This window comes from Schistocerca americana, chromosome 2 (genome assembly GCF_021461395.2).
Source record: "Schistocerca americana isolate TAMUIC-IGC-003095 chromosome 2, iqSchAmer2.1, whole genome shotgun sequence".
Classification (NCBI taxonomy): Eukaryota; Metazoa; Arthropoda; class Insecta; order Orthoptera; family Acrididae; genus Schistocerca; species Schistocerca americana.
Genome location: NC_060120.1, coordinates 141593725 through 141617751, shown reverse-complemented (window position 1 = coordinate 141617751; position 24027 = coordinate 141593725). Strand labels below are relative to the sequence as shown.

The following is a 24027-nucleotide window of genomic DNA, read 5'->3' as shown; positions in this document are numbered from 1 at the left end:
ACAAATAAATGTAAAGCATATAATCAGTGCTATATTTTCAAAGTAACTTTCAAACTATAACTATTAAAGACCTACAAAGCAAGCAATGAGAGATATAAATGAGATATGGTTCAGGTGGTTTAAAATGGGTTTGGGGAAATGGGGAGGTGAGGACGGTCATTACATATTAATTTTTCTTACACTACATATTCAAACACATTTATCCTGCTTAAAAGATGATAATGTAGCTCACTAAAGCCAGTACGGACTTCTCAAAGAGTCAATTCTGGTTGACTTTGGCTGATACATCTGTGACATAGCATGAACTGCAACAACCACAATGTTTCCTCTGTGTGCACTATCTGTACTGCAGTCACAACTTCGTTAGTTTTAGAAAAAAGCTTTAAAAATTTTGGTATATGCCCTTTTGGTGTTATAAAGTTCACCTTAATCAATGGTTTTTCTTCTTTTTATATTAGTTATAACCGAATAACTCACTCTCTGATGTCCTTTGGTTCTAAGTTGTTTGATACAAGTTGCACTACATACGTGTATTTCATCGCACAATTGTTTTCATCAACCCATAGTAATTTGCCACTCTTTGGTCACAAAATTTCTTCCTTGGTTACATGAAAAACTTTGTTTCAAACTATTATTGAGTAATGCCATCAAATATATTAGTTTCTACCAACATGCAGTAAAATACCTATTGTATCTATCATGAATTGTGTATTTAAGTTTTCATTTTGAAGTTGGCTCTTTGTAGATATACTGCAGCCTACTTCTCCTTTTGTTTATTATACATCTATTACATTAACTTGATTACATGCTCTGGCTATGTTTCAAAGCTTATTATTTTAGATGATCTAGGTTTCTAGAGCCAAACCCATTTTCTAGTTTTACTGTTTAAAGGATGTTATTCGTGTCTTACAGTGCACTTTACTTCAATTTCAGAAATAATGCTGCCATTTGAAGATAAATTCCAAGATAATCAGATAAGATTCATTTCTCAGATATGTTCTACCAGTTGCCCTCATCACCAATGATGTTTACCCATTTCCACTTTCAATGTTAACACATGACATCTTCGTCTTCTCTTAATTAAATCACTTTCACCACCAGCACTGCACAGAGATCTGCACGATTCTCTTTGTGGAAACAATGAGACCACTGACCAACAATCAGGGTATAAATTAACATCAAAATGTGGTTTCATTCAAATATGTTTACATAAGCATTACATTACAAGATTTTGCACTGGGTGATATTTTTGGAAACTCTTCAGGATGGAGTGTTTTCATCATAATTTCACTTGAATTGTTTACAAATGAATCACTGTCATCATCAAAATCATTGTCAACAAAATTAATGTCGCTCTCATTTTCACTTAAGACATTCCTCTAAAAGCTTTACGCTCTCTTCCTCAGAAAGGAATGTGTGTGAAGAACTAGCCATTTCAATCCCTACTAACGCGAATGTAATAATTACAACCTCCCTCTCAACACAACTGCTACAGTTCAACACAGACTTCCCTAGATGGCAGTACTATACAGCACTGATGCCTTATACACTCATATTTGAGAATGTGGGATGTGAGAACTATGAGAAATCATGTTGAATGAGGTTCGCCATCAGAGAAACAACATTCGCAATGTCAAGTGCCACTTGCCGTTAACACAGAAATTGGATGATTTTTTTCAGTTCCTACCAGAATGAATCGTCCTAGACCACACATCTCCTTTCACAGCTGGAATGGTGTTCCTGCCCTCTGCATATGCATTTTATTTTCACGGACAACTACTACTTTCTATTTGATGTCTGTTACTTCAACACTAAATAATTAACTTGTAATTAATTTCAGGAGGCTCTCAACAGTTAGAGGTGCTTCCCAAATACATTATAAACTATTAGAAGCCATTTTGTAACACAAAAATCTCCTTTGTGTTTACTCTGATGGGATAGCTTTCACAGAATTTTAAAACAATTGTTGTGGCTTCTATTATCTAACATTAAGCGTGAAATCTACTATTTACTTATTTATTTATTTGTATCTGACCCTGCGATACATAAAGATATAGGACAATTGTACATCAACTTAGATTCTTTTTAAACAGGTACATCAACAGCAAGTCTATAAATTACTATACTTCAAACATAATTAAGTTTGGCTTCCATTTCAAACAGGTTTTAATGCTTTACCATTCTGAGGGTGTCTACTAGGTTGTTGTGCAATTGCATTCTACTATGTATGACACTTATGAAAGAATACTTTCACATGTGAAATATACGAATGTTATGGCAGTTTCCTGTTCCATGACTATGTACACAACTGTTTTATTGACAAACCAGGGGAGAAGCCCTGTGCTGCTCAAGTACCTATTTACAACTGTGTATCCAAGCCCGTAACATGCAGCCTCTGGCTCTGTGCTTAATGTCCATGACATCATACAACCTGGACTACTTGTCGTACAATGATATAATATTGTAGGTACATTCAGCAGCACATGTGTATAGTGTCTGCAAAACTCATTGTGAATAAACTTAGTAGCAAAAAACTAATAATTTAAATGTCATACATGATGTTGCAAATTTCAATGCATCTCATTGCTTATAACATCATATCTCCTGAACTATGCGTCACACAATGATATGATTTTGCACTTACATTCACTGGTATATGTGTATACTGTCCGTAAAATGTTTTGTGAATACTGTTAGAAGTAATAAATTATAATGTCATGTCTCAGATGGTAGTTTTACTGCATGAACAACAGAAAAGTCATAAGCAATAAACATTTTTCCTTTCATCATTCCATATCAGTTGTCGATGAGATTTTTTTTTGCATAGGTTTGAAGTTATGTGTAGAGTGTGTTGCAAGTCACTAAGTGCTCTCATCCTCAAATACTGGATGAATAAAGTCTGGAAATCCACCCACTGGAGGTTTTTTCAACTTGCCCTTAACCCCCACTCCTCTGAGAAGTGTCGCCTGACAGTAATATATACATATCATCAGGTTACCTTCCATTCAGAAGGCTGTTGCACTCAGCGACTGTTATACTGACTTGTAAATAACAGAATTCAGCTATCAGTCTTCCTTTTTAAATTTTATTGGGAGATCGAGATTTCAGCTAGAAACCAGCCATTCTCAATGCACTTTCATTTTTGATCAATGCATGTAATGCCTGTTGGTCGGCTGAAATTTGGTCTAGTGCTTTTGGAGGAGATATGGAACTGGCGGGCACGCTCGCGCACGCCCATCCCCCCCCCCCTTTCTCCTTCCCTACACACACACACACACACACACACACACGTACATTTAAATGAGATGTATGGATTCCAAGGGCAAAAGGTATTTTATTACAAAAACTAATCCATGATTTCATGTCTACATGATTCAGGATTTTTAATACAGGGGAATAATGAAGACTGTAACTCTAGTGTACCAAAATATTAATTCAGTACTTCACTTTAAGCTAAATATACTAATGATACAGTTGTAATGGTTAGCTGGTACTCACTTTCAGAAGACACAGTTCGTAGTACTTCTGATAGAAAGTCTTAATGCAGAAAATATTAATTCTAGCTTTAAGAACAATGTGTTACTAGAGTGGTAAGAGCGATTGGTTGGAAAGACTGGAAATGTTTTTTTTTTCCTTTTTTTAGATCCACTTGTTATGAGGATAAGGGCAGGCCAGGATCACGGACAAGGTGCTAGAGAGATTAGGAGGTAAAGACAGTAAATTCATAGATACTGTCTCAAATCCAATTGATAGATGACAGAAGAAACAGAGAGGGAAGTAAAACTTTTTTGCCCCCTGTTTTTTCATTATTTTCTATCTCTAATTGCTTTGTTCTTTCCATCTTCCACTTCTCTTCTTCTTTTAATCCATCTTTACTTCTCACTCTGTTCCTTTCATTGCCGTGGAATTGAAGTTGGCAAAGTTTTTACCAACATACAGCCTTTGACCCCCAATCTCTTCACTGTCTTCTCCTACATCTTTGTCTCCCAACCTTCTCCAATCATCTCTCTTTTCTCCCTGATGAAGGAATGTGTAGTTCTGAAAGCTAGGATTTCTACTTTTTACTTTTAGTGATTCTATCAACTGTTCTACGAATTGTGCCTCCCGAATCCAAGTACAAGATGCAAGGAAGTACCCACACTTTTACATGCATTACAGTCCTTGGCTACACACATACATGCATATTTGCATATTTTGTAAGGTTATCTACCCACCTTCCATTAGTTCAACATCTCAATTCACCTGGATACTTGTCCCACCCACCAACATTTCATATTCATTTCAGTCATAATTAAGCCTCCAACTCCAGCTTGTTCCCTGATCCATCTGTTTGCTTTCCTGTTCTTATAAATACTTTCAAACATGCATCTAATCACTAATAATGCTCACTAAACGACATTCAGGTTTTGAATGTTTTGCTCATAAAAAGCCAATTTTGAATGTTTTACTCATATAAAGTCAGTGTCTCAAAACTTCCCTTTTCAAATGCACTGGAATTTTTGTTTTCAAAATTGTGTGTAGTTGGTCAAAATACTCAAGGTCACTGTTGCTCTTCTGTTTATTGCTTTTGCTGTCCATTTAGTAATTGTCTCACTTCATTTTTAATTTGTACAATTCTATACTTGATATAATGATTGTGCATTGTTTTAGTCTTTTTATAATTGATTTTCATGGCAACTTTCGATCAATCTCTAGTAAGCTCTTCCATTTGTTGTTGAAGGTTGCCACAAGCAGTGCAATGTCATCAGCAATAGATAGGTATACATCCTCAAGTTTTTGTGTCAAAATGAATGATCCTTTAAAATCTGAGTGTGCAACTGCTGAAATCTTGATTCTTCACCTGATATTTCACTCATACAGCTTTCAGCCATCTTACGAGTAGCCAATGGACTGAAGCTACAGTACTTGCTATGGCCTTTTAAACACGCAGACGACACCATTACACATGCAGCCTCAGATACACCAGAGGCAGAGGTCTCATTCAGTGGCAAAGAGCAGCACATAAACAGAATGTATGGTTAGTTAGTAGATTAATGCTGGGATATCGATATTTTGTTAGTTGCTGTACTGTAACAATGTCCTTAAGTGTTTATTAACGAAAGTGCCGAACTCCATGTTTGGTCCAGGGTGAAACCTTTATATCTGTTAATGAAATTTTGTGCCTAATGAATTTCTACTGGTTTCTTCATGATCAAGTCTCAAAAAGATGAAGTTGACGCTAAAATTTTGACATCATTATACCACATACAGTGACAACTGTCAAATCAGTGCTTTGCCACAGTTGATTTATTGGGCTATAAGAACTGGATTTGATTTTTAGTGTTCTATGCACCTTTCATGGATCATGCACAGTCTGTCAAATATATGAAAGGATACACTCATAGGGGATCTTGTAAGCTGCAGCCTTGATGAACATCAAACCATCCTTGACAGAACCCAAAATGGCTGCTGTCTTCAGTGCAGGGCAAAAAATCACTTTCAATTTGTTCTTGGAGTGAATGACGACAGGATTCCCGCATACAGTGGGAAAGCCATGAATTCAAATTGCGTTATTTCATATTTCTCACTTCTGAAGTCTACCTTAGATTTCGTTAATATCACCTTACATATCTGTTGTGGAGAGTCAACATTGCTTCAAAAACTGCTTTTAAATATAAAAGCTCATCTGCACATCGTTCCTTTTAGTGACGCTATGTGCTCTGTGAAAGAAAGTTCTGAGAACATCCCTCTTACAGTAAGGGTGGTGGTAGCTATTTGCATGTAATACAAATCCATGTGAGTTATACCGCTTGTTCAAGGACAAGAAAATTAGAAAGAGGAGATTAGTGTTTAATTTCCCATCGACAAAGAGGTCATTAGAGATGGAGCACAAGCTTGGATTAGGGAAGGATGGGGAATGCAATTGGCCGTGTCCTTTGAAAGGAACCACTCCAGCATTTGCCTGAAGCAATGTGAACAGCTTGTTCAAACATGTTTTCGCTTGACTTATTTTTATCTGATAATTTTTTTAAAAATTTTTATTTTTACTTTGAGGAAAGTCACTGGAATCTGCTAGTTTGAAATGAATACTATTTTGGAGATATGCTGATGACACATTTGCACTGTGCGCACATCCTGAAGATACATTCCAGGGATTTTGAAGCATCTATATCGCATCCATGGAAATATTCTATTGTCATTGGTAACTGAAAAGCTGGGATGTTTTCCATTATTTGATGGTTTCATTCAGTGCAAAGAAGAGGGAACATTGGGACACACATTTTATAAGAAACTGACTTCTAGGGACTTCAAGTCTCCTTGTCTAGGATCTGAGTGGAATTATGATCTTTGGTGTAAATGTGTTCATCATGTTCCCATCTAACACAAAGCAAGGAATCAAGAATCCTTGATTATTCCAAAGAAAATTAAAAATATACCTTATTAGCCACTACTTCCAAAAATTGGCCAGTTATCAAAATTCAGGTATTGAAAATTCCTGTTAGCTGCAGGCTGGTAAAAGCAGCAGGATAAGTAGTAGGCTCTTAAAAAGGATCTCTGTTGTTAAAGATCCAGGCAACAGTTTTATTTGAAAAATATCATGTAATCGAGTACATATTAAGCCACATATAGAAGATAAATGGCAGCTATTTAATCTAATTGAGAAAGTAGCAGCCTTTTTAAAAGTAGTAGCTTTACTTACAATTTACTAGGTTACATTTAGCTGACGTAAACACAACTAGTACTAAGTTTTATAGTGATAGTTTATTGTCGATACGTATATGTCAAATTCAAATGTCCCTCGCCTCATCACTGCCCCAATGTGATAGGCACACGTGTCAAAAAGATCTTGCTGTTTGTCTCCACCTCACGTCAGAGGCATTCACATGTATGCTTTGCTTCGGAGCACACACATCACCTGCGATTTGGTCATACAGTAAGTACGGCGTCACAGTATTTGTTTGAAGAACAATGAGATGTGGTTTTTGTTTATGGGCTAGCCAATGGTAATGTGCATGAAGCTGGAAGGTCATATGAGGAACGGCACCCAGAAAGAAACCACTCAAACCCGGAAACATTTACAGAAATTCACCGGAGAGTTGGCGAAACATGCTGAATAGCGGGATATCATGGTGATGCTGGAAGACCTCAAACACAACAGGATGCTGCATCTGAAGAGAGTGTTCTTGAGCACTTCGAGGAAGCACCTACGACAAGTACTCGAGTGGCTGGACATGACATAGGGGTCACTCATTGGTCAGTCTGGGATGTTTTGAGGGATGACGGCCAGTAGCCATTTAGTTTCCACCCTGTCCAAGACCTGAATCCTGTGGTGGACTATGAACACAGGCTAGGGTTTTGCCAGTGGCTTCTGCAATGTGCTGCATGAGATCCCGACTTCCCTGCCATTGTGTTGTTTACCAAAGAGTGCACCTTCCATCGGCATGGCCTTTACAACACTTGAAACGTTCGTTACTGGGCAAGGGGAAATCCTCACGTCACATATGTCCACAGACACCAGGAACAATTTGGGCAGGCATTGTGGGTGACCATCTGATTGGGCCAGTCCATCTACTTCCTCAACTTACTGGGGCAAATTACCTTCAGTTTTTGCAAGGAACTGCCTGCTGGAAGATGTTCCCCTGGACATATGGCCACACGTGAGGTTACAGCATGATGGGTTGCCCCCCGCCCACACATAACAGTTGTGCTGTGCACTGATATTTAAATGAACTCTTCAATGGCTGGGTAATTGGCAGAGGTACTCAAAGGACATGGCCCCTGTGATCACCAAACCTCGCACCACCAGACTTTTTCCAGTGGGGATCCTTCAAGGTTCTAGTTCATCCACTTGGATGCAAATCACTAAGAAACAAAGAGGAATTAATGGATCACATTCAACATGCTGCCAATCACATCAGGGCAAAGCCAGGAATCTTTGAAAGCGTTCGTCAAAACACCGTTCAACATTACCAAGCTCGTGTCATGTCAGAGGGTCGCCAGTTCGAGCACTTGCTTTAAGTGAACAATGTCCTAGCTACAAAAAAGGCCCTTTTCAAGGCTGACACAATTTGTAAAAGACTTTCTGCATATGAACTAACAGCTGTTAATGGGTTTCTTTGATAAGTATTATCATGAAGCTTCAACAGATGTGTCAGGACCCTGGCAGATTTGCCCCCAGGCCCCCAGAGTGGAAGGCTGGCACGCTACCACCAAGCGTGCGGGCCACCTTGGATACATCATGATGCAGGCGAAGCATTCGTGGCCATGCATTGTCCAGAGCATCCGGCAGTTTGTTTTGTTTTCTTCATATTCTCATTATTTTCAATCATGTTAGTTACCTTCCCACAACCTTTCGTTGTCACTTCAGAACAGTTTTATTTTATACAGCATATTCTATCATGTTAATATTATTGTTTGCTTGAAACTCAAATGTTCTCCTAAATAGCTACCTTCTTCCTTTTAAAAATTTTTTTCCTCTTTGCTTTTGTATACAATTTCTCTGGTACTTGAGAAAATATAGACAGTTCCGTTTTTAGTTCCATTCTGTCCTTGCCAATTCTATTATCTGTTTATTTTCTTATTGGAGAATGTGTTACACACATGCATCATGCTCCTCTTGGCAAATTCCACAACATATTGTGACATAGAAGAAGGTGTAATTAGATGAATGACGAACATCAACATCACTTAACGAGAGCGTGGAGCGAACTGCCTCTGGCCCGAACACATACGGTATATATACAGTTACAGAACATTCCAGTACAATGATTCTTGAAATTTGTGAATACTTCTAGAATGTCCTCAAACTGAGTACAGAAATTAAAATTTTTCAGTTCTGATGTGTTTTGAACTCTCAACCCTCCATGCAACAGTCTAGTAGCATAACCACTACACCACGGTGACTGTGGTACTCAGCTTCTTCTGAGACATTGCTGCCTCCTTAAGAGAACAGTGTCTCGGTGTTACATCCTCCTTGCCCAGGAACGAGTCATCAGTCCTGCATATTCCAACTCCCGATGACTTATGTTCGCCCTTACTGTGATCTTAGAACTTCCTTTGCCACTATGCTCTTCGTAACCTTTCCGCTTGTTGCCTGTTGCTGGAGCTTCGAATTTACCCTGGATTGCAATATCCTTATAGGGCTTCATTCGAAGAATGTGGACCGTATCTCTGATCTTTCGTTGCCTTGAGTCAGGGTCAAGATCTTCAACTTCATAAGTAACATCAGACACCTTTTCTACAACCTTATAAGGTCCATAGTAGTGCCTGAGGAGCTTCTCAGAGAGACCAACCTTCCAAACAGGAGTGAAGATCAAGACAAGGTCACCAGGCTGGTAGACAACAGGGCAGTGGCTCACATCATACCTTCAGCAATCATTTTCTTCAGCCTTCAGCATATGGAGTCGAGCTAACTGCCAAGCTTCCTCAGCTCTGGTTAACACCTGGCCAATGCAGTCGTCGTCCACATCATCAGGATGTAATGGAAACACAGTGTTCATTGTCATAGTTGCCTCGCGCCCACGCACCAGGAAAAATGCCATAAATTCTTTGGTGTCTTGTTTGGTGGTGTTGTAGGCAAACGTCACGATAGGTAGCACCTCATCCAAGTTGCTCTGCTGAACATTGATGAACATTGATAGCATGTCAGCCAAGGTCTTATTAAAGGTTTCAGTTTGTGGATGGTAGGCAGTTGTCATGTGATGAGTAATGTTGCACCAATGGTTCATCTCTGTCACAAGACGCGATTGAAAAACTTTCCCTCGATCTGTAATTAACTACCTTTGGGCAACGTGTTTTAATACAATGTCTTCCACAATGAATTTGGCTACCTCAAATGCTTCAGCTGTTTCCACGGCTTATGTAATGGCATAGCATGTCAGATAATCAGTTCAAACAATAATCCATCTATTGCCACTATCAGACGTTGGAATTTGTCCGAGGAGGTCAATCCCAACACGCTGGAAAGGCGTTTTGGCTGCTGGAATTTGAGTTGGCCAGGCAGTTTCTGAGGAACCACCTTTATCCTCTGGCACTCGCGACAGTGCGACACATAGTGATGGACACTCCTAAATAAACCTGGCCAGAAAAATCTCTTGTGGATCTTATCGTATGTCTTAATAAATCCTAAATGTCCAGCTTCAGATGTGTCATGGAATTTCTGTAGAACATCTAAGCACGTGTGTTTAGGAATCACTGGTAGCCACCTCTTTCCAAACGGATCAAAGTTCTTCTTGCAAAGTAATCCATTAACTACCTTAAACTGTCCTTTCACATTCTCTGACTAATTTAAGGCAAGCATAATTTGAGATATCTTGGCATCCTTCTTCTGCACAGCAGAGAGATCCTGGAGAGCTGCAACACAGTCACTATCTTCATCAAAGTCTTGATGGTCTTGCACAGAGTTTCTCGAGAGACAGTAGGCATCTAGGTGTTTTCTTCCACTTTTGTACACTATGGTAATGTCATACTCTTGAAGACGTAGTGCCCACCTGGCAAGTCGTCCTGTTGGATCCTTAAGACCTGTCAACCAACAAAGTGAATGATGGTCTGCAGCAACTGTGAATGGCCTTCCATAGAGATACTGCTGAAATTTGCACATGGCCCAGATCATAGCAAAACATTCTCTTTCTATAGTTGAGTAGTTTCTCTCGGCTTTTGTAAGTGTCCTAGAAACATAGGCTATAGCCTTCACTTTTCCATCCAAAATTTGTACCAGAACAGCACCGATTCCATACCCACTGGCATCTGTGTGTAGTTCTGTAGGTGCTCTCTCATCATACAGACCAAGTACAGGGTCAGTCGTCAGAGCTTTTCGCAGCACATTGAAAGAATCTTGTTGAGCACTACCCCAGATAAATATAGCATCGGCATTTAACAACTCTTGGAGTGGCCCGGCTTTGATACAAAAGTCTTTGATAAAACGACAGTAATAGGAACATAATCGAAGGAAGCTTCTCACATCTCTAATACTTTTAGGAATAGGAAATTCTGTTATAGATCTCACCTTTTCTGGGTCTTGCCACACATCTTCATTTGACTCACAGTGTCCAACTATTTTGATTTCTTTTGCTCCAAAGAGACACTTTCTTAGATTAATTTTCAGTCTGCCTTATTGGAGACACTTAAGAACAGCCTTCAGTCTTTTTACGTGTTCATCAAATGTCTCTGAGAAAATTATAATGTCATCTAAATAACAAAGACTTAAAAGATTATCCATCATCCGTTCAAAAGTTGCTGGTGCATTACACAAACCAAACGGCATGACCTTAAACTCATACAGGCCCTCAGGGGTGATGAATGCAGTTTTCTCACGATCAGTCTCATCTACTTCAATTTGCCAGTATCCCGAGTACATGTCCACGGTTGAGAAAAATTTGCCCCCATCAGTCAATCTAATGTATCACCAATTCATGGAAGGGGGTAAATGTCCCTTTTAGTTATCTTATTAAACTTCCTGTAATCAACACAAAAGTGCCAATTGCCATCCTTCTTCCTGACGAGAACCACTGGTGATGACCATGAGCTCTGCGAAGGCTGAACAATGTCATTCTTCATCATTTTCTCTAGCTCATCACGAATTATTCGACATTCCATTGCTGGCACACGGTATGCTCTCTGGCTTATTGGTTGATGGTCTCCAGGGCTAATCCATTGCTTCACCGTCAATTTGTCTAATTTGCTCTTCGCCTGTGGATTGAAGCATTAAGAGAACTCTTGAAAAATGGCAGGTAGCTTCTTCTGTTGTTTATTAGTGAGATCTGGTGATAGTCAAGTTAGAAGATCTTGTCTCGTAGTGGTAGCGCCAATTTCGCCCACAGACTCGGCATGGGAGGTTTCTATGACGCTCAGCTGTTCGGAAATTAACGGCTCAGCGTTTGCTACGCACATGTGTCTTGGAAGGATCTGCAGTTCTCGGCAACAGTTAACTATCCAAAATTCACCAAATCCATTCTTAAATGAGATGACACAGGATGAAATGACCAAGTTATTCTTCAGTGGTATGCTTCTCTTACATTCAACTACAAGATCCTTGGTTGATACATGGCATGACACATGATAGTTACCTTTCTAGCGCTGTCTGCAGGAATAATCACTTCATCCAGCACACATAGTCTCCACACACTCCGATGAGCAACTTCCTGTCCACGGCATCTCATCTCGTCTAGCATAATCTTTGAGCAACCACAATCTATAATTGCCTGAGAAGCTTTCAAAAAGTCCCACCCGAGAATGACATCATGACTACACTCTTGTAAGATGATGAATTCTAAGGGCTGTGTATGGCCACTTATACTCACATGAATGACACATCTTCTGGTAGGTTTTACATATTTCCCATTAGCCACCTTCAGCAGAGATGTTTTGTTGTCAATGAATACGGTTTTCTGCAACTGGTGATGGTACTTCTCCGAAATGACTGAATATGATGCTCCAGAGTCCACAAGAGCTTGGGCTGGTTAGCCATCCATGAGGATATCGACATAGTTTCCAGTCATTTTTGTAGTGATCGATGGTGGAGGATTTTTCTCTTTGGCGGCCTCACCTCCAAGGAAGGTTGCACCCTTTAGTTTTCCGGGTTGCGGCAGCTAGGTGATCGGCTGGAGCTTCCTATGGACACCTGTTGGGGAGCATCCTCTCCAGTGGCTAGCTTGTGGCGATGGTGGCCTACGTCGTCTTACACCCACATCTTCTTATTCATCTTCATCGTCCCGGAATTGTGCTGGCTAAGATCAGTTTACTGTCTTCTGGCAAGGGCATCATCAAATATCTGCCGCCTTTCTTGACAACAGCACAGCACATGTCCCAGCCGTCCACAGTGAAAACATACTGGTTGGTTATCCTGGGTCCTCCAGACGTCAGTTTTCCTTGGTGCCCAAACAGGTTCCTCATGCAGCATTGTAGGAACATAACTTCGCCTGGGCCTCGGCTTTTTCACCGTTTTAAAGGGAAATGAAGGACGAGAGATCGGATGCAATGTCTATTCCTCTTGCTCCCAAGTGCCTTCTGAACTTCCTTTCTCACTATCTGATGAAGAACACTTGTGAAATTAGTTCCTTCCTCCATCACAGACATCGATAAGACGTTTGGAAGCCGTTCAAACTTCTTGCGTGTAATTCTTTTTTGATGCATTGACTCAATATACTGGTACCATTTTTTGAAGTATACTGGCACCATTTTATGAAGTCGTCTGCTGTCAAAACCTCCTTCAGGAGTAGGGCTTGATACATGTCATCAGCAACACCCTTCAGGAGATGCGAAACCTTATCTTCCTCCTTCATTCTATGATCCACCATTGTACACAGCTCCAAGACGTCTTGAATGTAGGATGCTTTAGTTTCTCCTGGACACTGTGGCCTGCACTTTAATTTATCTTCAGCCCTGCGCTTCTGTAGTTGTGTGTCACCGAAATCCTTGTACAGTTCCGCCTGGAATACTTCCCAGCTTGTGAACCTCATACCATTGTTTGGCAGTGCCCTCCAAGTAGAAAAATAAGTTAGCCAAACACACGGTGTCATCCCATTTGTTAAATTTGGCTATCACTCATATACCTTCAGCCACTTGTTTGGATCTTGGCCATCGTCACCAGAGAACCCAGAAGGATGTCTCATGTGGTGGCACACAGTTGCTGTCATTGTAACATCCTCTTCTTCTTCTGTCTCCGACAGACTGTGATCTGTTGAATAAGGCTCCAACTCGGGTTTCTCACTATGTAAATGATGGCTCTGTCGTGGCCTGATGGCAGCCACTGTGTCGTTGATAACGTGTGCTATCACAAGTTCCAATACCCAGTGCCTCCACCAGAATAATGTCATGCAGAAGAAGGTGTAATTAGATGAATGACAAACACTAACTTCACCTAACGAAGGTTTATGCAACAGCTGCACATACAAGAGTGCGGAGCGAACTGCCTCCGGCCAGAACACATACGGTATATATACGGTTACAGAACATTCCAGTACAATGATTCTTGGCATTTGTGGATACTTCTAGAATGTACTCGAACTGAATATAGAAATTAAAATTTTTCAGTTCTGGTAAGTTTTAAACTCACGAACCTCCATGTAACAGTCTAGTATCATAACCACTACACCACGGTGACTGTGCTATTCAGCTTCTTCTGCGACAATATGACCTCTGTCGTTTCTGGTGCCATATAGGAACTTTCCCACTGAAAGGGCATTCTTTAATTTGTTCTACTTTCACAGCAAACTCCCTCATTATTATTTTCTGTGCATATCTGTGCAGGTACTCCTACTCCTTGTAAAAATGCAATTTTGTTGGTCCATGGGTTTGAATGTTTTTCATGGAAAATATATATATGTGTGTCTGCTTGTGTCTGTATGTGTGGATGGATATGTGCGTGTGTGCGAGTGTATACCTGTCCTTTTTTCCCCCTAAGGTAAGTCTTTCCGCTCCCAGGATTGGAATGACTCCTTACCCTCTCCCTTAAAACCCACTTCCTTTCGTCTTCCCCTCTCCTTCCCTCTTTCCTGATGAGGCAACAGTTTGTTGTGAAAGCTTGAATTTTGTGTGTATGTTTGTGTTTGTTTGTGTGTCTATCGACCTGCCAGCACTTTCGTTCGGTAAGTCACCTCATCTTTGTTTTTATATATAATTTTTCCCACATGGAATGTTTCCTTCTATTATTATTTTTAGAACAACAGAGCTATTCTGTCTTAAATGCCCTAAAATTTTGTAAAAATATTTTTAATTTCTCACTCAGAATAAAGCCTACACCTTAACCTCCTACCTGCAATGTCCCTTTGTAATACAAACAGATGTTCTGATAGCATTACACTATACCATTTCCTCTTACTTACTTTGTTTTGCAATTCCAGTATCCTATTTTTAGATCCCAGAATTCTGTAATTTGTTGTACAAAAATAAATAAATAGAAACAGCTGTGTTTTCAAGGGTCATATTATTACTGTATATTTAATCAACTTCATGTAGTAATTTGGGGGAGAGGAGGTGGATGGAGGAGAAGGGCTCAGAAGCAGCTGGGAGTGCCCTGTGGCCTCAAGGTGATGCCCAAGTTTCCTGTGGCCAGCGCTACTAATATTCTTTCCCTCTGTTCAGAATACAGACACTCTAGGAACTTGCACTGTCAAAAGGTCCTCTGAGGACCAAATGGTACACAAATGTGCCAGATCCCAAAAATTTTGGTGAGATTTGCAAAACCTCAGCAGATCTATGATCACAGAAGTTTCGGCCTATGTCAGAGTGCTTCAAAATTTGTGAGCTGATTATGTGTTAGTATAAGTGATAGGAAAATTTTAAGAATGGGCTTGTAATTGTACAATGATGGTACTTATATGCTACTGTAATGCATCTCCTTCAAAATAGTCCCCTTCTGACTGGGCACACCGACTCCAATGTTGTTTCCAGTTTTGGAAACATTCCTGGAATTTTTTTTCCTGAAATGTATTAAGGATGCTCTCCATATTTTCCTGGATGTCTTCAATAGTCAAATCGCTTCTCTTTCAGTGAAAATTTCAGTTTAGGGAACAGGTAGAAGTCCGCAGAGGCCAAATCAGGGGAATATGGCAGTTGTAGAAGCGCAGGAGTTTTGAATTTGGTCAAAAATTCAATGATGGAGAAGGCATGATGAGCCTGAGCATTGTCAAGATGTAGCACCCTTTCCACAATACTGGCCTTTTCTTCCGCACCTTTTCGTGCAAACGCTCTAGGACACATTTGTAGTATTCCTGATTAATTGTCTGTCCTGCAGGGGTAAATTCATGATGCACAATACCGGTAGAATTGAAAGAAAAAAAAAAAAAAAAAAAAAAAAAAATCACCAACATTGTCTTCACCTTTGACAGACTTTGACGTGGTTTTTTGGTCGTGGAGAACCTGGAGTCTTTCACTGCGAAGAATGCACTTTGGTTTCAGCATCATATCCTTATACCCACTATTTGTCACCTGTAATTACTCTCTTTAACAAATCTGGGTCATTTTTAGTCTGATTAATCAGTTCTTGGCACACTTAAAGTCGGTATTGTCTCTGGTCACTTGACAACACTTTTGGAATGAATTTTGCGGACACTCAACACATGTTCAGATCTTCAGTTAAAATTGCCTAAACTGCATAGAAACTTAAATTAAGTTCATCATCCACCTCCCTAATTGTAAGTCTATGATCAGAGTGCACTAAGCCATGAACTTTCACAACATTTTCAATCGTTTTTGAGGTGGAAGGACAGCGAGACCGTGGTTCATCTTCAAATGATTCACGGCCTTTTTTAAATCTGTTGAACCAGACAAAAACATTTGACTGGCTCATACAATTATCTCCAAAAGCTGTTTTTAGTAGTTCATAAGTCTCAGAAGCTGATTTCTCAGTTTTAAAACAAAATTTCACACTAACTTGTTGCTCCATTTTTACGTTCATTTTCAAGCAGACAGAATCCAGCTACAAGCCCTAACAGACCTGCACTTGACCAGCTGCCACAACGAACTGAATAAAGGAAACACAATTTCCTGTCAGAGGGTATTCGAGGACAAGGCAATGACTCACTCCCCACCCTCTGTGTACCTGCCCACCAAACCATTCTTGAAACTTTCCAATCACACCACATAGTTATTTAGCAATTGATGTCTCTGTGTCACATGTACAACATTTAGTCAAGAATGAAGCAGACTGACTCACCACACAGTCTGCAATGCAGGTTGATTAGCAGACCATCCATATTTGTTCTCCATAAAGCAACCAATCAAGAGTGTTAACTTATGGTTGCATTACATGAGCGTTTACAATGGGAATGGGGCTCTATCCTTGTTAAAGCCCTTTATCCTCAATATGATGTAATTAGTACTCTCCCCATGGTTTTCAGTATAGTCACCTTTTTGCAGCATTATCACTAAGATCATCTGTACATAAAAGAAAAAGTAGTAAAAGTCGAGAACCCTGTGTAGATCCTTATAGTCCATGACTGATTAGCAATTCTGCTGATGAACACAGTGCTGTTTTTTTAATCTTTCCAGAGGTTGTGTCATTCGTTGCTTTATATGACAGAACTTAATCCATTCACTTGCCAAATATAGAATTTGTGGTGTCACCGCCAGACTTGCTAGGTGCTAGCCTTTAAATCGGCCGCGGTCCGTTAGTATACGTCGGACTCGCGTGTCGCCACTGTCAGTGATTGCAGACCGAGCGCCGCCACACGGCAGGTCTAGAGAGACTTCCTAGCACTCGCCCCAGTTGTACAGCCGACTTTGCTAGCGATGGTTCACTGACAAATTACGCTCTCATTTGCCGAGACGATAGTTAGCATAGCCTTCAGCTACGTCATTTGCTACGACCTAGAAAGGCACCATTATCATTTGCTATTTATCTTGTGATGCATGTACCGTCAGACCGATGTTCACCAATTATGGATTAAAGTTAAGTATTCCAGAAGCTACGTACTATTTTTGCTACTATAAAGACCTTGTCCTGTTCTAGACCTCACGCCATCCTGCGTGAGCTTAAACGCGTGCCTTCGGCTTCCTCTCTTAGTGGCTTGGTTGTCTTGCCAAGTCACAACAGTTTGGCGACAAGGATGGGATTTCGCGTTCGTAATTATACGGACTGATTTACTTGTGTAATGGCTTCGTCACAATCTCCAGATGTACTGTACGAATTTTATTGCTTGCAGAATCAGCAGACGCAGGCCTTATTGGATGCCCTTGGACAGCTCGTCCAGGGTCAACGTGCAATGCAAAACAATGCGGCAGCCGCCGCTCCACCGCTACCGCAGCCACAACACGCTGTTGCACCAACTTTTCGTCCTTTTGATGTGGCACTGGAAAGCTGGACGGAGTGGTTACACCAATTTGGATTCCATCTCGCCGCCTACAGAATTCAAGGTAACGAGCAGCAGCCTTTCTTATTATCATGCGTCGGCGTGTCCATGTACCGTGTGATAGTCAAATTGTTTCCCCGACGCGACGTAGCAACTCTGTCCTACGACGAAATTTTGTCTGCATTAGATGCATATTTCAAAGAATCAGTCAATGTAGTTGCGAAAAGGTATACCTTCTTTCGTATAAAACGTACGGCCGGTCAAACTAATCGGGAGTGGGTTGCAACCTTGCAAGGCCTTACTAGGGATTGTGCTTTTGAATGTGGATGTGGACTCCCTTATTCAGATACTATGGTACGTGATGCAATTGCACAGAACGTTTCTGATGTTCATATAAGGGAACAGATTTTGAAACTAGTCAATCCCTCCCTTCAACAAGTGATGGACATATTGGATCGGCAGGACACACTTGACGTTCCTCAGGAATCATTTGAAACTTCACCGGCCGTGTGTCACATTAACCGGCCCGCCGGGCGACCTGCATGGAACAGTAAACAGCCCTCGCGCCCGACCGCGCAGCTGCCGCCAAGCTCTCCGCCACGTGTGCCGCACAAGCAAGCAAATGCAGTGCTAAAATCATGCCTGCGGTGTGCTACTAGACATTCGGGTGAGAATTGCCCGTCACGCCAGGCTATTTGCTTTTTCTGTAATAAAAAAGGACATGTTCAAAGTGTTTGCCAGAAAAAGCTCCGATCGGACACTCACAACCATTCCAGGCCCTTTGCTTCGTGCCGGCATCGGAATCGAACCCAGAATACTCAGGCTCATGAACCTTCGCCCATGGAAATTCATGTAGTTCATTCCACTCCGCCCAGTGCCTCTCTCTCTAACAGTGACTGCGTTCGTCCCACAAATAGTGTGCGTCGACATCGCCGGAAATCCCGTCAAGTCGCAAGTGATTCTGTACCGGTGTCAGTTCACGTTGCACGAGGCAGTCGCTCTTGTCGTCAGCAGAACAATAAACTTTTTGTAGATTTGGACATTAATGGCAACGTGATACCATTCCAGCTCGATACCGGAGCTGCAGTTTCACTGATCAATCACGACACGTGCAAACAGCTGGGCACACTTCTGTTGCGTGCCGCAAATGTTAAGCTCAGTAGTTATTCAGGACAAGCAATCCCTGTGTTAGGACAGTGCAGCCTTCGTGCAACATACAAAGGACAAACAAAACTTGTGTCATTGTACATCCTTCGTTCTTCTTCTGCAGTGAACTTGTTTGGTTTGGATTTATTTCTGTTGTTTAACTTGTCTATAGTCAATCAGGTCCTATCAGTGAACCAAACTGTGCCTTCAGACAGTGTTTCTCGTCTATGTGCAGAATTTGCAGACATTTTTGCACTGGGCCTTGGTTGCGCTAAGAACTATGAAGCACATTTGGAACTGAAAGTAAACGCGCAACCGAAATTTTTCAGAGCGCGCAATGTTCCCCACGCATTGCGTGATGAGGTCGCAAGAACATTATACGATTTGGAACCACAAGGTGTAATTGAACGTGTGCAGGCTTCTCTCTGGGCATCACCCTTAGTAATTTTGCCAAAACCTTCTGGAAAATTGAGACTTTGTGTGGACTTCAAGGCCACAGTGAATCGACAACTAGTGATTGCAACTTTTCCTTTACCCCGCCCGGAAGATCTTTTTGACAAACTGTGCCCGGGTAAATATTTTTCGAAGTTGGACCTGGCAGATGCGTACTTGCAAATACCGGTGGACAAAGAATCCCAGCGCGTTTTGGTGGTTAACACGCATCTTAGTTTGTATCAATTCAAACAACTGCCATTCGGGTGTGCATCCGCCCCTGCATTGTTTCAGCAATATCTACAAACTGTTTGTGCCTCGGTCCCTACTGCAGCAAACTATCTGGACGATATTGTGATCTCCGGAAAGACAGAAGAAGAACATTTAGCCAATCTCAGAACACTATTTCAGGTCTTGCGACAAAATGGTCTTCGCTTGCGGAAGGACAAATGTGTGTTTTTTGCTCATGACTTACCCTATCTGGGCCATGTACTCAATGTCCAAGGCATACATCCCAGTCCAGAGCACCTCCGTGCCATACAAGACTTGCCTACGCCGCAGAATTTGAAGCAGCTACAGAGTGTGCTGGGAAAAATCAATTACTACCATAAATATGTGTGCCACGCCTCTTCTATTTCAGCTCCGCTTCATCGCTTACGCCGTAAAGGTGTTCCGTTCGTCTGGACAACAGAATGCAAACGCGCATTTCGCCAATTGCAATCGGCGTTGCTTTCCAATACTTGCCTTACGCCATTCGATCCCCAGAAACCCCTTTTGTTGATGGTGGATGCATCGGATTTCGGGATCGGTGCTGTGCTTGCGCACAAAGATGGATCGCACGATCGCCCTATTGCCTTTGCGTCCAAATTGCTCTCGTCTGCACAAAGAAATTATTCACAGATCGAGAAAGAAGCTTTGGCTCTCGTATTTGGTGTTACAAAGTTTCATGATTTCTTGCATGGTTGTCACTTTACCATCATCACGGACCACAAACCTTTGACATCGCTTTTCCATCCGAACAAGCCTGTACCTCCACGTACAGCGCAGAAATTCATTCGCTGGTCTATTTTCCTCTCGCAGTACCGCTATGATATCTTGTATCGGTCCACTGTTAAGCACGGAAACGCCGATGCGTTGTCCCGTTTGCCTGTTGCTGAGGATAGAGCGTTCGATTCCTCCGAACTTGCTTGCATGTTCATTGATTCGGAAACCGATGACGTGGTCGAATCGTTTCCCATTGATTTTCGTCGTGTAGCTACAGCCACAGCTGCTGACCCTGTCCTTACTACCATTCTGCGTTTTGTTGCTACGCAATGGCCCTTGTCAAAGTCACGGATCGAGGATCCGTTGGTTTGCTGATTTTTTGCTCACAAGGAGAGACTTTTTGTACGAGGTGGTGTTTTGCTGTTGCGTTCTGATAATGATCAGTCCAGGGTCGTGGTCCCACGTTCGTTACTGTCCTCTGTCTTACGGCTTCTCCACCACGGACATTGGGGTATAGTGAGAACGAAACAACTTGCTCGTCAGCACTGTACTTGGTTCGGAATCGATGCTGCGATTACGAATATGTGCTCTTCTTGCAAGGCGTGTGCCGAACAACAATCCGCACCACCGCAGAAATTCTTTGCATGGCCAAAAGCCACTTCCCCTTGGCAACGCTTACACATCGATTTTGCTGGTCCATTCTGGAATGCTCGATGGTTGGTTCTGGTCGATTCATTCAGTAATTTTCCTTTTGTTGTTCGGATGTCTTCCACGACGTCTTCTGCGACCATCCAAGCGTTATCTGCTATCTTTTGCATTGAAGGTCTGCCACAGACTATTGTTTCTGACAATGGCCCACAATTCATGTCCGCAGAATTTCAGTCATTCTGCAAGGCCAATGGTATTCAACATCTGACGTCCGCGCCATTTTCGCCAGTCAAACGGTGCCACTGAACGATTGGTCAGGACTTTCAAGTCACAGATGTTGAAGTTAAAAGAGTCGCATTCTCGGGAGGACGCGTTATTGCTCTTTTTGTCCTCGTATCGCTCTCAGCCCCGAGATGGTCGCTCGCTGGCTGAGTTGCTCCACGGTCGTCCTCATCAAACCTTGATGTCTTTGCTACATCCGCCGCATCAGGTTCCTGTGCAGCAGCAGACACCTGCTTTTGCCCCAGGCAACGTTGTATACTATAGCAACTATCAAGGTTCACGGCGTTGGCTCGCAGGGCGCATTCTTCGCTGCCTCGGCCGTGCTGTGTATCTGGTTTTGGGGGCCTCTGGTGAGGTGCGTCGGCATCTCAATCAGCTGCGCCTCTGTCGTCGCACGGGTTCTGCCATTCCCCGTCTGCTTTCAGCGACGGTGCCGTCCGGTCAGCGCCCTGGGGACCCATCTACTGGCTCGCCTCATCCCCAGGTGTTACCGACGCTGCCTTCCATTTTGCCCCATGGCACCGCCGCCGCCTGTTCTCCCGCCAGCGACGTCCAAATTGGACACGTCGCTGCAACCACCGGACGCCTCCCTGGGTCACGCGCCGCCGATCGCTTCCCGTGACCCGTTGTCCTCCGCCATGGACTTCTTGCCCGCTCCGGACCACATGGCGTCTTCGCCCGTCGGGTGCCCCGACCCGATGGAGGTCAACTCTTCGGCCCCTCCTGTCTCTTTACAGGCGCATACACCGCATGTTGGCGAGCACCCTGGACTAGGTTTTCAGGCGTTTCCTAGCTCCCCTCGGACCGAATGGCAGGGTGCGGGTGGCACAGCCTCGCCTGTTGTATCTCCCCACCTCATCGCATACGTCAACATAGGGTCCTCCCCATGGCGGGCGGAAGCCTTATAACACAGCCGTACGCCGATTTGCGGGGGAGGAATGTGATGTCACCACACTTGCTAGGTGGTAGCCTTTAAATCGGCCGCGGTCCGTTAGTATACGTCGGACTCGCGTGTCGCCACTGTCAGTGATTGCAGACCGAGCGCCGCCACACGGCAGGTCTAGAGAGACTTCCTAGCACTCGCCCCAGTTGTACAGCCGACTTTGCTAGCGATGGTTCACTGACAAATTACGCTCTCATTTGCCGAGACGATAGTTAGCATAGCCTTCAGCTACATCATTTGCTACGACCTAGCAAGGTGCCATTATCATTTGCTATTTATCTTGTGATGCATGTACCGTCAGACCGATGTTCACCAATTATGGATTAAAGTTAAGTATTCCAGAAGCTACGTACTATTTTTGCTACTATAAAGACCTTGTCCTGTTCCAGACCTCACGCCATCCTGCGTGAGCTTAAATGCGTGCCTTCGGCTTCCTCTCATAGTGGCTTGGCTGTCTTGCCAAGTCCCAACAGAATTCCTTTCCTTTCCAAACCATCTGGTAAAGTTATCATTATAAGAAGCATCATATACTTTAGATAGGTCCATAGACATCCCAGTGTTTGTTTCTTTGTTTTATATGGATTTTAGGAAATCATGATAATACGTACTGACAAATCATAAGTGACTAAATCCTAGTTCGTAATCTGACAGTAGTGAATTCTTTTTTATAAATCTAGCAGCGTATAAAACAGGTTACTTCAGGAAATCACGGTATGAAGAGTACTCGCAAAATTATAATTATCATCTCAAAAAATAAGGCCACATAATTTTTTTTCCTGCAACCCTGGTACAAATTTAAATCCTTACACCACAGGTTAGAACATACACAGATACTATAATAGGCAGAAAACAGACAATCCAACAAAAGAAACTCACCAAAATGATAAACCACACCAACACCTACCAATCCCACCACCAATACAACAAAAAAATTATCTAACCAAGACAGCAGCCTACTTGAAAAGGGTCCAAACATAACATAAACACAATAGTGTCACACAAGACAGTAGAAAATATCATAACAGAAACTGAACACATCATAAATCAACAAGAAAAACTAAACCCACCTGAATTCAATGCAAATCTAACAAGAGAACTAGTTGCTGAGGAAATAAGAAACATAATCAAAGGGAATGAAACCACCATACAAGAAAACACTAGGACTGCTGAAGAAAAAAACTATAATATGCTATCTTCACAAAATCCGACAAGGTTAATTCACTAGTAGTCATAAACAAATAGGAATACATTCACAAAACATCAGAATTCATCCAAAGCAACAACATCAGAGAATTAAGAAGTGACCCAACAAACCGATACCAAAGTAAGTTACAGAAAACCTTGAAAAACATAGGAACGATTTTCACAGAAACACAGATTAAAAGAATGATACCGAAAAATCCCAAGGCCCCCACCCTAATATCATTGCCTAAAGTTCACAAACCTGGAATATCTATACATCCATTGATAAACTTCACCAAAGCACCAACATATCACTTAGCCAAAAACACACACACACACACACACACACACACACGCACACACACGCACACACACACACACACACACACACACACACACACACACACAATATACAAACACACTGAAAACAGAAGTCTAAAGAACTCAAGTGACTTAATAGAAAAAATAAGAAACGAAAACATCCCAAACACAGCAACACTGATTTCATTTGACATAATTTCCATGTACACACACATTCCAACAGAACAACCATCAACATCATAGAAAGAAAACCTCCAACTACAAAGAAACATACCCACAACAAACATACAAGTAATATCAGCCATACTCAGGCTCATCACA

At 41.9% G+C, this 24027-nt stretch overlaps 1 protein-coding gene across 1 annotated transcript in view; it reads right to left on the bottom strand.

Annotated features, from left to right (window-relative positions):
- LOC124595869 (brefeldin A-inhibited guanine nucleotide-exchange protein 3) overlaps positions 1-24027 on the bottom strand; it is a 306469-nt gene that overhangs the window by 248217 nt on the left and 34225 nt on the right. The gene's annotated exons all lie outside the window — the stretch shown is intronic.